The sequence below is a fragment of the Manis javanica genome, chromosome 7 (genome assembly GCF_040802235.1).
Source record: "Manis javanica isolate MJ-LG chromosome 7, MJ_LKY, whole genome shotgun sequence".
In the NCBI taxonomy this organism is placed as follows: domain Eukaryota; kingdom Metazoa; phylum Chordata; class Mammalia; order Pholidota; family Manidae; genus Manis; species Manis javanica.
The window spans coordinates 51,921,464-51,937,215 of NC_133162.1; the positions used below are offsets into that span (position 1 = coordinate 51,921,464).

A 15,752-nucleotide genomic window follows, 5' to 3' on the forward strand; every position below is an offset into this window, starting at 1 on the left:
ATTCTGTTGGGGTGTAGAGGAATGCAGGGAACAGGGCTGAGCCACCCAGTTTTCGTAGAAACTACGTGAGGCTAACATTCCTGGACCCTACCCTAAGTTAGATAACTAGAAGTAAACGACCCCTCTGGGGTCGAAACTCATGATAAGTCACATAGGAATGCTTGTGCAAAGGTCAGGCACCTGGTGTATCCCTGTTCCAATTTTATTGGCCAAAGTATAGAATGTGTTTCAAATTCGTTGGTTGGGGTAATGTTCAGGCTCCGGTGCAATGACTGTAGAAATCCCATATAAACCATACCTAAAGTTGCTTGGGGATCAGCAGCTCGGACTCAGCCTGCGTGTCAGGGGAGGTGCCGTCGACCCCAGCTTGCTGGCTGAATAAAGACTGCTTGGATTTTCATCTCCGTGTCTGTGTGTCTTGTTCTCTGGGAAACCCCGGAGTCCTGGACCCTAACAGGGGGAGAGACAATAAACAAACAATTGAATAAAAAATGATAAAGCAGGGTAAGGGAGCTAGAGAATGGATTGCCCATTGTGGGTAAAATTGCAATATTTCCAGAATCTCTCTCCTGGCCTTAGTGCATCTCCATATTAATAGGTGTTTCCAAGGAGTGGAGACAAGTAATCATCTCCACATCAATACGTGATTACAAGAGGGGGATGGTGATAGAGTGAAAATTCATATTTGGACCAGAGAGGTTTGGTGGGGTCCCTTTGGCAGCTGGGTCATGAGAGACATGGGTGAGCAGAAGTAAATGAGTGCTTGTAAGCAATAAATGGGTTTCTTCCACTTTATTTCTCCCTTTGACTGATTTTGGCTTCAAAAGTTATTTGCCCTGAGCTGGGAAAATATTTTTCCCCAGACTTACACCCATTTAAATAGAGCAATCACAGAAAGCCTTTCTGATAAGGTGACAGTTACACATATATCTGAATGGAATGAAGAAGCAAACCAGGCAAGTATTCCAGAGGGAACAGCACATGCAAAAGCCTGGAGGCAGGAATGTGCTACGCATGCTTGAGGAACAGCAAGAACAATGGGATTGGAAAGTGATGGGTGAGGGATAGTAGCAAGAGCTGAAGTCAGAGGGTGAACTGGGAACAAGACCTGGAAGGACCTTTTAAGATATTGGAAGGCTCTGGCTGGTCCTTCCAATGTCTTACAGTGATGCGAGGTGTCAGATTTAATCATGGATTAGGTATAAAAGAATGGGAGTTAAGGATGACTCTGGGGTTTTGCCCTGAGAAATGGTGATTGAGGGGTTAATAAATGAATGTCTAGTTAGGGTAGTAGTTGCTCCCCAGGGGATATTTGGCAGATTATTTTGTTTGTCACAACTGGAGTTGGAGGTGGGGGGTGTGTACTACAGAAAACTAGAGGGTAGAAGCCAGGGATGCTGCTGAACCCCCTGCAGTGCACAGGACAGCCTCCACTACAAAGAATTATGTGGTTCCAGATGTCAATGGTGCTGAGGCTGGGAAACCTGGGTTTAGGGTGATCACTGCTTTTCTCTTCTCTCAGCCTCTTTCTTCTCTTCGCTTTTTTCTCTCCCCTGCAAATGGGTTTCTTTGCTGCTTCTTGAACAAGTTAGGAAATTATTGGACCAGCTCTCCCCACTCCCTCCCACCAGTAAGACAGGTAAAAAATTGAAAACTGCTAGGACAGCCAGGAAAGACTCAGGTCTTGGAAAAGAGTTGACAATGTATTTTCTCAGAAGACCAGTTCCCTCCAGGCTCATATTTAGGAGGATTCTTATTTGTAAGAAGTTTTCTCTCACATTACAAATTTAGTAAAACAACGCAGAATGATGATCTTCCATTACCTGGCTCTCATCCTTAATGCCAAATAAAGCTCTTCCTTTTGCAAGCTAGAGATCCCAGCTGTGTTTTGCTCTGATTATCTTTTTGAAATAGGAATTTTTTTCTTCTTTTCATCCTTTCTTTTTTTGGTTGTTTGAAGCTAACCCTTCCTTAAAGGTCAATGAGTATCATGCCTAATCTGACTTCTAATTACTTCTGTAAACATTTCAGAATGAATAAATGTCAATATAATTAACCACCTAGCATATTATCTGCTCACGCCCTTTACCAAGAGAGCAGATAGCCAGCAAAGAGCACTCCAAACTCCTCTAACTCTCTCATGTGATGTGGGAATTATTTAATTGGCATCTATTTAAATCAGAGTTTCTAAAACTTGATTGGCCATTACAGGGCAAAGGATTTACTTCAGGGTCATAATAAAAACACAGATCCTAATCATACAGAGCCTACTTCTTTGGTCTGGGAGGGAGCCTCAGAAACTGTATTGTTCTCTTTTTTATAACTTTCCAAGTAATTCTGATGTAAAAACCAGTTAGGAATCCACTGATTCTGCTCATTTTTCCATTGGCATGGAGTCCACCACAGTCAGCCATCTCTACCCTTCCCTCCCATCCCTAACACTCTGGATCTGAGTATTCTGTGACATTATTCCCAGTATCTCATTGATCTTTATGTCAACCTGACTCCCTCTCTCTAATCAAAAGGAGCTAGATGATATAAAGCTTTGATTTCCAAAGTATATATTATTTTCCTGGCACAGAAATGGCAGAGTGAAAATTCAAGCATTGCGTAATTTGCCCCCAGCCCAGTCAGTGGCCCCATCCAGCTGTATCAATGACCCTCCTTGTTCTATTAGTAACAGTCGCCAGGTCAGCACCTCCAACAAAAGCAGTCTGGAGCGAGAAGCTGAAGCAAGGACCCAGGAGTGCTTCCAGGACCCACACTAGAGGCTAAGGAGCACTTAGCAGGCCAGTCAGCTTTACAGACACTTCACCTTCTCTCTGGCAGTAAGCAGAAAGAGGAAGGAAATCCTTTAGTTAGATGACTCTGCCTCTGGTGCCTTCTCAGGTTGTTTTCAAAGCCTGTGCCAGTCCTCAGGGTTCTGCTCAGATGCCGTTATCTCCACCTCACCCCCAGGCTTCCAACCTTAACTCCCTACATTTGCTGCAGTTCCTCCTATGGGCAATAGCATCCCCCCAGGGATCATCAGAAATGGGGAGGGGCAGGTATTTTGGGCGGTCACAACAGGAGCACACTGTAACCTGGGGCTGGCAGGGAGGAGGGGAGAACTGGGAGCAGAAATGCCAAAAATCATTCAGGAGGAAAGACAGAATGAATGAAAACCCGTCCCACCCAAAATGCCATTAGCACCCACACTGTGAAATGAGAATCACTTACAGTCTAAACACACAATTTAGCCCTTAATTATGGCTCTTTGTCAAGAGGATTTATTGCAGCATTGTTCAGGTAGCAAAAGCCTGGAAACAACCTAAAAGACCATTGATAAGGGTCCATTAAGTGAAGTGTGGTACATTCACACAAAAGAATTCCATTAAAGAGAATGAGATCAATATGTACTGATACAGCACAATATCTGAGACCTATTATGAATTTTTGAAAGCAAAGTACAGAACATTATTATAGTTTGCCTCATTTGGTACTCTAATAAAATAGAAGGTGCTATATGTAGCTATATGTTTGCATATAGAAAGAACCTCTCCAGAAAGTCTGAAGAAACTGATTAGAAGAAAAGATAGCCAAGGAAAGAAAGTTAGTGCTGGAAGGGGGTTGATTTTCCACCATACATCCTTTCCAAACTTTCAACCTGTATGTTACATTTTTTAAACAACAGAATCTCATCTTTTTTGGTACTACTGTTGTTTTGCATGTGTTTGCTCTGCCCTCAGCAACTATATGTTGAATTCCTTAAAGACCATGATATTTCCCAGACTGCCTAGCACAGAGCAGGTTCTCAATATAATCCTCTTGGTTAACAGACTAGTGGGTTTTTAAAAGAACTCAAGCCAGGAAAATAACTCCTTTGAAAACCAAAATGCCTACCCAGACAGACAGACAGAACCCACCTGGAGCCTTTTTCAACCAGGGCTTTTATGCCTGACTCTGATACAGACAGTTTTCAAAGAAGCTGGTTATGTTGGGGGTGTTAAGTTTGTTCTCGGTTTGTCCCCATCACAACAAAGAAGTGAAGGGCAGAGACACAGAAGTGAAGCACAGTGAGTTTTATTTGAATGCATTCCAGGAGAGTACTGGGCCAGAGTCAAGGAAGATAAAGGCAGGTTTACTTGAATAAAGCAGAGAAGAAGGAAAAATAGAGGAAGGAAAGCAAAGCTCATTGAACTGCTGCTCGACCTAAGGGCATAATCCCTCGCCAACTCCTGAAGCCAGTGTTACCTGGCGTCCAGTGTCCACTTGGATCTGAAGGGCATAGGAAGTAAGTCCCTACCAACCCAGGATTTGGGGGAGCCACAGAGCACTGGATGGAGTGAGATTAAGTTCCAAGAATTTCCCAAAGACAAAGAAAAGAGACTTTCAGGCAGGCTACTAAGGAGCATTATTGCACAGCTGCAGACCAGTCCAGGTCCAGGAGACAGGAACTTGCAAGCCCAAATCAGAGCTCTCAGCAGCCCCTCCCTACTTATCTGAAGTAGGACAGAGAGAGCGACACACTCAAAGGAAGAGGAGTGGGGGCAACCTCAGAGAAGAGGCACGCTTAAGGGTTCGGGGTCTGGGGTCTTACAGGGCCTTTTTGGGTAAGGGTCAGCATGAGGCATGATGTATACAGGTGATTCATAATTCCTTAAGTTTTGTCTTAAGAATAGGGTTATTCAGGTGATTATGTTGGTTTGGGACTTTTGCATTCTTTGTCCACATAGGTTTATTTACACTTCCAGGTCTGTCTCCTGCCCTGGTTATTTGAGTAAGAGGCAGGAAGAAGAGGGGGGAAGAAAGCATATAGGTTAAGTTAAAAAATAAGCGGGGCCTTTCAGCCGGCTAAAGTTAATCTTACAATGGCATGATCTAATTGGTGCAATGAAGACATGGGCTGTGCTCAGATACTTTTCTTTATCTGGGGAATATCCGGACATTCCAAGTTACTCCTGGCCTTTGAAACTTCAACTGATTAACTCATTAACTCTGTGAGTCCTTTCTGGCTTCTTAGTTTTATCTGGTTAACTCTTTGAGTCCATTTTCATGGGCTTTACTGGCCTTATTCTCTTTCCACCCCACTCATATCTATTTTTCTGCCTAACAGAATGAAGCCAAGGCTTTTACCAAGATGAGTGACTTTTTCCACAAAAGCCACTCCACACCTTAGAAACCCAAAATCAAAGTCAATAGACTGACATTTGTAATGTCCCACCTGTGCTGTGCCAACCAAGATGTCAAGTGCTTTCACCTAGATTAACTCATCTGCTTCTTAACAATCCCACTGGCGTAAGTTCTTGCCCTCTATTATAGCTCAGGAAACAGGGGAGACAGAGGTTGTTGCTTGCCCAAGACCATGCAGAATTTGGAATCGGGTCTTGTAATGTTCAGGGCTCTTTCCTGTTTGGAACTGTCAAATAAAAACAGTCTGGCCTTTCTTCAGAATGACAGATTGGCAGAATTACATGCATCTGGGTCAGGACCTCCACTTAAAAGCTTGGAGCCTGGGGCAAAACAGGTGGCCTCACTGGTCTCATTTCCTCATCTATAAATAAAAGAACATGCTTACTTAGAAAGACAATTGGTGATAGAATGGAATGACATACTATAATAAAGCATTAAGTTTTGTGTCTGTCTAATAGTAGAAGCTCAATAAAAGCAAATTTCCTTTATCTCTTCCTCTTCCTTTTATGCTACTAGAGTTACCCTTCCAAATTCCAATTTAATAGCATGGCATTCTGTATTCTTATGTGTTTATTTAGAAAGTTTCCAACAATATTTCTTGCATGCAAAATTCAAAATATCAGCAATCCTCTCCATTTTTTTAAAAGGTTTTGCAATTCAGACAACTCTGGTCAGCTTTCATAGGGATTTTGACAGGGACATTCATTTATTTCTCTTCTTCAAAAAGTACAATGGTTGACCTAACAAGACATGTCTGACTTGCCCCTTCCAGCATGGAGAATAAACAGACAATTAATGTTTTTGATCATGATATTGCTAGTGATGACAACAGTAATGAAACAAAAGTTTCTTCCTAAACCTTAATCATTTTAATTTGCTAAGTGGGGAGTACAATTTTGGCATGAAAATGTTCATGTTATTGCCTGTGTCATTATCTCTGTTTACTAAATGTAAAGGAACAGACTGTTTCCAGTTGCACTAAAGCTCCAGACATTACTAGAACAAATGCTTGTCTCTTTTTACCACATTTGCACCAGATGAATTTAATCCCAAAATCCAAAAATAGTAAAGATTCCAGTAAGGTCACATAGCTCAGCCATTCTTCTGCCTTTAAGCAAAACTAAATGGAAATCACCTTGTACACAAAGATTTACAAAAACAACAATAAAATTCAGCACCCATTCTTTAGTAGGTCCTCTAAAGGTAGAAAAATCTAAATCTACTCCCTTGGTCATGTGGTCCAGAAGCTCTCAACTTTGGCATCACAAATACCCAGAGCCATTCCCCACTTCTCAGATATTCTGATTTAATTGGTTGCAAGTGGATCCCTGGGAACTGGTATTTTCTTTAGCCTCTTTAACTGATTATAATGTGCAACCAGGGTTGAGAACTACTGATCTATCCCTAATAACTTATAATATCTTTACTAAAATATAATTCACATACCCTACAATTCACTCATTTGAAGAATACATGTCAATGGATTTCAGAATATGCATAGAATCATGAGAGCATTACCACAATCTAATTTTAGATAATATTCATCATCCCAACTGTAGGATCTGAAGAATCAAAAGTTAGCATAAGTACAGCCATCTTAAGGCCTAAATACCACCCCCTAACCCAAAAGAAGGAAAATCATTAGAATCTTGAAAAACAAGTTAGTTAGCCTGTGTCAATTGTAGTGACCTTTAGTTAGCTAACCGTAAATCAGTTAATCATACACGCCTAGCTTATCTTACTAGAACCACCCTAGACATTCCGTAGGTGATCTCATCTAACCAGACCCCAGGATGTGGCGCCAGCAAAAGATTTATGAGCCTATAGAAAAAAACCCTGTATTGTGATTATGGAAAATTCTACCCCTTTTGAAAATGCTATAAAACCTTCTGCCTTAGTGTGCTCGGGGTCCTCGTTGAGACCTGCTGCGACAGGCTGACTTGGACCCCAACTAGTTGGCTTCCGAATAAATTCCTCTTGCTTGTTGCATCAAGAAACGTCTTTGGTGAGTGATTTGGGGCGGCGCCTTCCTCAGGGGAATCCAACATTTGGGGGCTCGTCCGGGATCATGCGCTCACCCCGCTTCACTCCCAAAGTCGCTCTTGGAGGAAGAGGTAAGATTAGTGGCGCCTTGGTTTGTCTGTGTTCTGTTTTCTGTTTTTCAGTGAGACCGGTCAGAATTCTGAAAGGGGGTACCCACTGTCTGGCAGCTGTCCCGATCCCGTAAAGGGGTCGAGACTGCGGTCGGTAGACGTACTAGGAGCACCGCAGGCTGCAACCCTGGGGGACGCCTCGGGGAGGTTGGGAGGCCAGGGACGCCTGGTAGCCTCCCGTCTGTTTTTCCGGCAAGGTGAATCTGATGAGATAGGGTTGATTTTCAGGTGCCAGGAATATCAACCCTCTGATTCCTTTCGGTTTCTGTTTGAAAATCTGAGAAAAAACAAAAAGCGGCCGCTGTGTGTCTAATCTGTGTGTGTCTCTGTTTTTTGTGTCTTTCATGTGCCTAATAATTGTTATACTGACAAGGGGACAGACTCAGACAACCCCCTAAGTGTGTAAATGAATATATCTTTCTACCTCCGGATGGTATTAATGAAATTGATTTAAAGACAAGCGCTTGTGAAAATTGAGTGTTCTAAAACTTCCAGAAAACCTGGTAAAAAAGTGTTAAGCATTAATGCTAATTTGAGTTTGCCTGAGGCGGGCATGTCCTGGTAGTTGTCGGCTGCCTGAGTTTACCTAGAGTCATTTGAGTCATGTTATCTGCTAAATCTTTTAAGAATAGAATGCTTAGAAGCTTGGCTTTGTCTAGTGTTCAGTGGGGGTCTTGTGAGTAGGCTAGCATAGTTGTTGCAGGTAGGTGAACTGGATAAGTGTGGCAAGTGAACACCTTTTAAATTGTGTGTTGCAGTGTGTATGCCTACCTGCAGCCTGAGAATCTTTGTAGTAACTTAAAGCCTTAGAGTTTTGTTAAGTTGAGAAGATGTGCTCTGTGTTTGCTGGGAGATTGTGCTGTGAAGCTCATGGTTGCAGAAATTGTAGAATGTGTTCGTGAGTTTGTTGGTCTAGAAAATGTTAGTTTGACAGTTTGCAGTGTCCTGCTTCTCAGTGTTCACTAGAAGTTAAAGTTTCTAATGGTTTTAAGTTCTAATTAAAACCACTTAAAGTAATAAAGAAAAACATTTCTCTATGCTAAAAGATGTATGTTTTAATAAGAAAAAGTATAAAAAATGAAAACTCTTCTGCATGCTAAAGAATGTGTTTTGTGATAAAAGAAAGTAACTTTGTTCTAAAGTACAGCTATTTATTTAAAGAGAGACAAAGAGAGAAAACAGCGTGGTGCCTTTTGTTGTAGAAGATCCGCTCAGCCTGTTGCTTTGGGGGGAGGGTTAGGATGTTTAGAGATAAAGTGAGATAAACCCAGTCAAGCCGCAGGCAAGCCCAGGCATAATTCTCACCGGCTTATGTGCTTGGGACCATGGGGCAAATGAAGAATAAATTACTATATTCTTACAGATATAGTCATGCCTAGTGAAATTAAAGCAAGTGAGTCTTGATATCAAGTGCACAGCAAAATTAAAATCTCGTTTCCAGTTAAACAGTTTTCTTTAACTGTTAGTCTGCTCTTAATGTTGAAAGATCACAGCAGTTTCTCATGCTTAAAGTCTCAGTGAGTTGCCATGAAATCGTAATGTTAAAGGGACTAAAAGCTAAAGTTTGTTAGTTAACAACTGTATAACCTTTATTTGCCTTTGAAATATTTTGTTATTAAAAATGATTGCATGGCCTGAAAAATTGAATTCCTAAGCAGAATGGTAACAAAGCTTTTTTTTCAGCTGATTAAATGCACTTAGTTAACAAACCAAAATTTATTCTTAAAAATTAAACTGTAGAATCTGGACAAGATTATGTTTCTCCCAGAAAAACAGGTTTCACCGTAAAAGTTTACATAGACGAACGTGTGACCACTTTTGAGAAAAGTTGTAATAGATTTTTTGAGAACCACCAGGTCTTCTTGTTTAATTTATATGCTGTATGTTTTAAAAAAAAAAAAAAAAAAACATGGGGGAATCTACTATTAAAGAGTAAAACATTCTTGAAGCTTTCAGGGAAGACCTGTAAACTTAAGCACTTTCTCTGTTTTTGTATCTGGTCTTAGACACTTATGCTGAGTTATGTTCTTATTATTTTCACTGTTTGTAAGCTATTGATTGTAAGCCAAAGGTCATCATTTCTCAGTCCCTAAATGAAAAAGTAAAATGCCTGATCTCTTTCATCTCAAAGCATATTTCTGGTCATATCTGAATATCTGTGTGAAAGAAAGAGACATTTAAATTTGAGATTCTGCTTAAACTTTTAAGTTGAATTTGACTATAGCCATATTCATTCTTTGTATGTATCTCTAACAGGTCTTTTGTATGCCTGGTAATATTATACTCTGCCTTGAGTTTAGACAGTTCTTTCAGCTAAATATGAATTCTTATTGTAGCTTTTTTCCCCTCCTGAAGATGAAAGCAGAAGAATCTACCATCTGCTACCATTCTCTCAAGAATGCTTAGTAACCTAGAATTAGTTTGACTTTCTGTATGTTGTCTTTAAAAATTGACAGCAGCAGTCTCCCCTGCTGCCCCACTTTTTAAGATATCTCGTTTACTGTGCTGAGTATATAGACAATAAATGTGTAATGATAGTTCTAAAAAAATTAAATGCAAAAAGGTGCTTTTACCTCTAGTTAACTCTGATATTTTCCAGAGGGCCCCTGGAACATGTCAGAAGAATTTTTTCTCACTAGACAAAGTATTTGACTAATTTGGCTTATTTATCTGATATATATATATTTATTTACCAGGAAAGCACTGTCAAAGAGAATGATGCTAAACTTTGTTACTGAATGTTTTGTATTACAGAAATATCAGAATTTCCTTATGTCAACTGTTTTACAGTAAGCTCTCATCATATCTTTAACCATTGTCATTTGTAAGTCTTTTGTCATTTATAGTATTATCCCTAAACTGGTAAAGAACTAGATTTCAGCAGAACAGGTATTAGTTACATAAGATTACATAAACTAAAGAAAATGATTTTGTGTCTTTTTGTTTCAAATGTTGCTGGTAAAGTGTTTTAACCTTGTTCTCTTAAACTGACAACAGTTTAGTAAATGACTATCTTTATGAGCAGAATTGAAACATCCTTCTCTCTACTTGATCCCTCCAGAGTTTAAAAACTTTCAGTGACTGTTTTTGTATTCCATGGCAGTATGTTTATTTGCACGAGTTCAATAAGAATCTGCTTTCCTTGTGAGAAGACTACTTAAGAACACTGGTTATACTACCAGGGCTTTGACTGGAATGTCGTACCTGGGAGACATGTGTATAAACTCAGATGTGAACAACTTTAAAGAACTAAGATTGACTTTATAAAGCCAACAAAACCCCTTAGAAGAACTGGCCTGGTACCTTGCTTACAGAGTTCCCAGCAGCCTTACCAGGTGAGTAAAGAAGGTCACTTCCTGGCAGGTGCAGAGACCTCGAGAAGAGAAGAATTCATACAAATCTACAGGTACTGCAGGCAAAGCCTGATGGCAAGTCTGGCTTGGCTGTCTGGCCTCAAGAGGCCTTTAAAAGTTCAATCTGAAATTCCTTACAAAAAGTTCCAGCAAAGCATATTTAAAAGAGCCTGTGTAATCAATTGCTCTTCTTGCTGCACCTGTGCAAATAATCAAGCCAGCTGTTAATTATTTTCTTAACCTAGTTACTTCTGGTAAAAATGAGAGTGATTTTAGAGAGAAGTATCGTTTCAATAATGCAGCCTCCTTCCAGAATAAAAAATCCAACTCCAGATGTTGCTACATAACCTAATAACACAATTTGTTTTATCTTGCCTAGAAGCCACAAAACTGCAAATAGTAATAAAAATGAAACCCAGAATAGAAGCGCCAGCCTTCTGAAGCCCTCTCAACTGACCAGTGATAGAGACCTAGCTGCACCCTTTACTGCGCCCCCTTCTCAGCATGAAGCAGCCAGAGCGGTCATCACCCCTCTTCCCTAGCAGCAGCTAGAGTCTCTATCTGTAGAAGAAAGAATGAGACCATACCCATAGCCTTCCCTGGTAAAAACAGGTATTTAATCCCTCCTCCCGAGAGATAGTGGGCTTGTAACACTAGAGTGACCCTATGTGTCTCTACTTCTGCCTTCAACTCCTCCCATGATTTCTGTATCATGGTCCAGCTGGTGCCCAGGTTGATGTATCATGATGATCTCTCATTCGTAGCTGAATTTGAACCTAAGCATAGATATAAGAGAGAGCCGGTCTCGCTGACCTTAGCCGTGTTGTTAGAGATAAGAGTCGCAGCTAGAGTGGGAACGGAGGCAGCCGCTATTGTTCAAGGGAACCAGCATTATGAAAGACTAAGGACTGCTATTGATGAAGACCTAAAAACCATAGAGCAATCCATTACAAAACTTGAAGAATCTCTGACTTCCCTCTCTGAGGTAGTCTTACAGAATAGACGAGGGCTAGATCTGCTGTTCCTAAAAGGAGGAGGACTGTGTGCAGCTTTAAGAGAAGAATGCTGCTTTTATGCAGATCATTCCGGGATAGTAAGAGATTCAATGTCAAAACTTAGAGAAAGGCTAGATCAGAGGAAGAGAGAGCGAGAAGCAGGCCAAGGACTGTTTGAATCTTAGTTCACCAGGTCCCCGTGGTTTACAACCCTGATATCCACTCTGGCTGGGCCCCTACTCATCCTTGTGTTGCTTCTAACTTTAAGACCCTGCATGTTAAACCGGTTAATAACTTTTGTTAGAGAAAGAGTGAGTGCCGTTCATGTACTAATGTTGAAGCAACAATACCACTCACTCACCTCACAAGAAGATACAAACATTCCATGATTGGAATGCCCCAAAAAGAGAAGTGGGGAAATGTAGGATCTGAAGAATCAAAAGTTAGCATAAGTACAGCCATCTTAAGGCCTAAATACCACCCCCTAACCCAAAAGAAGGAAAATCATTAGAATCTTGAAAAACAAGTTAGTTAGCCTGTGTCAATTGTAGTGACCTTTAGTTAGCTAACCGTAAATCAGTTAATCATACACGCCTAGCTTATCTTACTAGAACCACCCTAGACATTCCGTAGGTGATCTCATCTAACCAGACCCCAGGATGTGGCGCCAGCAAAAGATTTATGAGCCTATAGAAAAAAACCCTGTATTGTGATTATGGAAAATTCTACCCCTTTTGAAAATGCTATAAAACCTTCTGCCTTAGTGTGCTCGGGGTCCTCGTTGAGACCTGCTGCGACAGGCTGACTTGGACCCCAACTAGTTGGCTTCCGAATAAATTCCTCTTGCTTGTTGCATCAAGAAACGTCTTTGGTGAGTGATTTGGGGCGGCGCCTTCCTCAGGGGAATCCAACACAACAAGATACCCATACCCATTAGCAGCCACCTCCCATTCCCCACCCTAAGCCATAGGCACTGCTATCCTGTTTTTGGTCTCTATAAATTTAACTATTCTAGGTACCTCATATACGTGGAATCCTGCAATATTTGTCTTTCTGTGTCTGGTTTATTTCACTCAGCACAATATTTTCAAGGTTCATCCGTGTTATAGATGCATTAGTACTCTATTCTTTGTTATGTCTGAATAAATAATATACCATTATGGATATACTGAGGTTGTTTATCCATCATTGTTATCCAGTTGATGGACATTTTGGACTGTTTCTACTTTTTAGTTATTATGAATATCCCTAATAATTAAAAACATTTGTAAAAGACCTGCTTTTAAAATAATGTACAGCATGTATACAACAGTTTGAAAGCACTTCTCAGGAAGAGGGCACCAAATCTCCCCTTCCCATCTGCAGCTTCCTTAACCACACCATTCTTCCCATGGAGACCACTGCTACTCAGTTCTTGAAGAGCTCTCTTGTTGGGACTTAAATGTCTAATTGTTTTGCTCAGCCTTACATTCTTGCCACTTATCTCAATGATCCGACCACAGTTCTTTTTTGAAACAGGCTATGGCTTCACCTAGTCAGCTTATTACTTTTCCTGACTCAGAGATGCATTTGCCTATTCAATACCCTAACACAGAATATCTTAACCATTTGAAGACTTCCAAGTTGCCCATCTCAGCAGCTGCAGCAGAGCTCCATCACCTCCAACACTCCCATCCTTCCTCCTATCAAAATGCTATGACAAGCTCTCATATTAGTCATTTCATCTCTTCATGAATGTAAATCTATGTTATTTTCTCCTGCAAATTGCATATGAAGGCTCCTCTATAAAAAGGAGAATAGCAATAGTATTTGAGCACTCACCCAGTTTCAAGCACTGTTCTAAGCACTTCACATTTTTCTCATTGCATACTCATGATGGCCCTGTAAAATAAGCATAATTTTCCCTATTTTACAGATGAGAAAACTGAAATTTGGAGAGCTTAAGTAATATATACAAGTGCCCACAGTGGATAAGTGACAGACACAGGATTCCCACCCAGATCAACCTGGCTTTCTGCCTTTATATTATGCTTCCTCTTCTGTTTATATACTCATAGAATTACTCAATAAATAGTTTTGCTATAGTTGTGCCAGAAGCTTTGCCTACTTTTCTTGTAGAAAAGAAAAGTAGGCAAAACAAAACTACCCTTGCCTTCCGGGGATTTACCATCTAGTAGAGGATCCAGATGCTATATTATCTGGCGTGTAATTACTGTGGAAAGCACCAAGAAGGAAAAGTGCACCACACTATAAGCAAGAGTATAACCTGGCTTAGTAGTGGGTGGGAGAGAGGGAGTGCACCAGGGAGATGACTTCACTGAGGAAGTAACAGGTAAATTCTGTGAAAAGCTTTGTCTCCCATGACAGAATTCTGTAATTCAGGCGCAGTGTGGAGTATTTTCTGAGAAAGAGGCTTACCTAGCTGAGGTGTGCCTCAGCAATAATGCTAAGCAGGGGGCAACTGATTCACCACCCTAGCCTCGATGCTTTTCTTTTGTGCTTACCTGCCTGCCTCCACAGTGTCACCTGCCCTGCATTTGTCCTTACTTTGCTTCATACCACGGGCTTGGCTATTTCTTCAGCTTACCGGAGCAAATCAGAATCATCTTCTCAATGATCCACATCTCAGAAAACATTCCCGCTGAAACCAACACGTCTTCAGAAGGGAGAACGGGGTCCAAATGATTAGGAAATATGTTACACTCTATTTGGCAGGTTTGATTCCAAGACACTTAGAGAATATTATTTCCAGGATTGGGGAAGGGGAAGATTTAAAAACAAGCCTGCTCTTAAGCAGACAACAAATTAGATGTGCTCTGCAGTGTTAGAGCTGCTTTTTTGCTCAATGAGCCTTAATTTTGCTGCCACCTGTAGGTCAATTTTTGGAAATGCACTGCAACTTACTAAGGACTCATTACAGAGCCCCAGGACAGAGGAAAAAATGAGTAGGTTTCAATCACACAGGTAACTATAAATAGGGTCGTGTCGTCCTGGGATGAGTGGGCTTTTCCCCCAGGAGGTGACTGGCAGCTAAGCATGGGTCTGCTCTTAATGGGAAGCCAGCGTCCCTTTTTAAGAGATAGGAACAATACACTGATTGGATGGAAAAAAAAGCTCCTGAATGTGGTGTTTTTACTCATCTTGAAGACCCACTTAAAATGACCTCCTCTTAAATGAATGTATCCACCCCACCCTTGGGATCAAATCCACACTTTTTTGGACCTGACCTCAGCTTGGGATATCTCCTACCCATCTCCCATACTCTGTCTCAGTCATACTGGAATGGTACAGTTACCCCACCCACTCTTTCCTGGCCCTCTAACTTTGCACATGATGGTCCCAAGGCCTGGAATGACCTATGATATCTGTCCATCCTCTTCTCCTGACTTGATCTCAGCTTAAAAGACTGTCCCCCAGAAGTCTCCAGCTCTCCCTGCCCCTCCCATGTCATACTCTCCCATATGCATATGTTCCCTGCTCACTCAATGTCGACTCCTAACTTAGGACCTCCCACACTGATACTGGAGAAAGGACAGACACATAGATCAATGGAACACAACAGCACCCAGAAATAGACCCTCATAAACATAGCCAACTGGCTTTTTAAAAAAAGGCAAAGGCAATTCAATGAAGAAAGTTTAGTCTTTTCAGCAAATAGTGCCAAAACAATTGGCCATCCATATTCAAAAAAATTTTTCAATCTATACCTAGTATTATATACAAAAATTAACTCAAATTGGATAGAAGGGCTTAATATAAAACCTGAAACTTTGAAACTTCCAGAAAAAAGCAAAAGAGAAAACCTTTATAACCTTGAGTTAGACAATGTGTTTTTAGCTATGATATCAAAAGTACAATCAACATCAAAAGAAAAATATTGATAAACTGGACTTCATCAAAATTTAAATTTTTGCTCCAAGAAAGACACAGTTAGAAAAGGAGAATATAAGCCATAGACTATGAGAAAATAATTGTGATTTATATATCAGACACAGAATTTGCATCCAGCATATGTAAAGAACTCTCAAAACTCAACAATAAGCAAACAAGCAAACCCAATCTTAAAGCTGGGCAAAAGA

General features: G+C 40.7%; 2 long non-coding RNA genes across 3 annotated transcripts in view; one reads left to right on the forward strand and one right to left on the reverse strand.

Moving 5' to 3' along the window:
• LOC118969143 (uncharacterized) overlaps window positions 1-15,752 on the reverse strand; it is a 201,759-nt gene that overhangs the window by 70,114 nt on the left and 115,893 nt on the right. Inside the window, exons 2-3 of one of the 2 annotated variants that reach the window (XR_012133233.1) lie at window positions 13,495-13,554; window positions 299-450 (exon numbers count right to left, since the gene is read on the reverse strand). This is a non-coding gene — a long non-coding RNA (uncharacterized lncRNA). Of the gene's footprint in view, window positions 1-195; window positions 451-13,494; window positions 13,555-15,752 lie in introns of those variants that run through there. The other variant, XR_005057048.2, reaches the window with a different exon arrangement.
• On the forward strand, window positions 6,733-12,536 carry LOC140850409 (uncharacterized). Its single transcript, XR_012133232.1, has 2 exons — window positions 6,733-10,660; window positions 11,058-12,536. It is a non-coding gene; the product is annotated as an uncharacterized lncRNA (long non-coding RNA).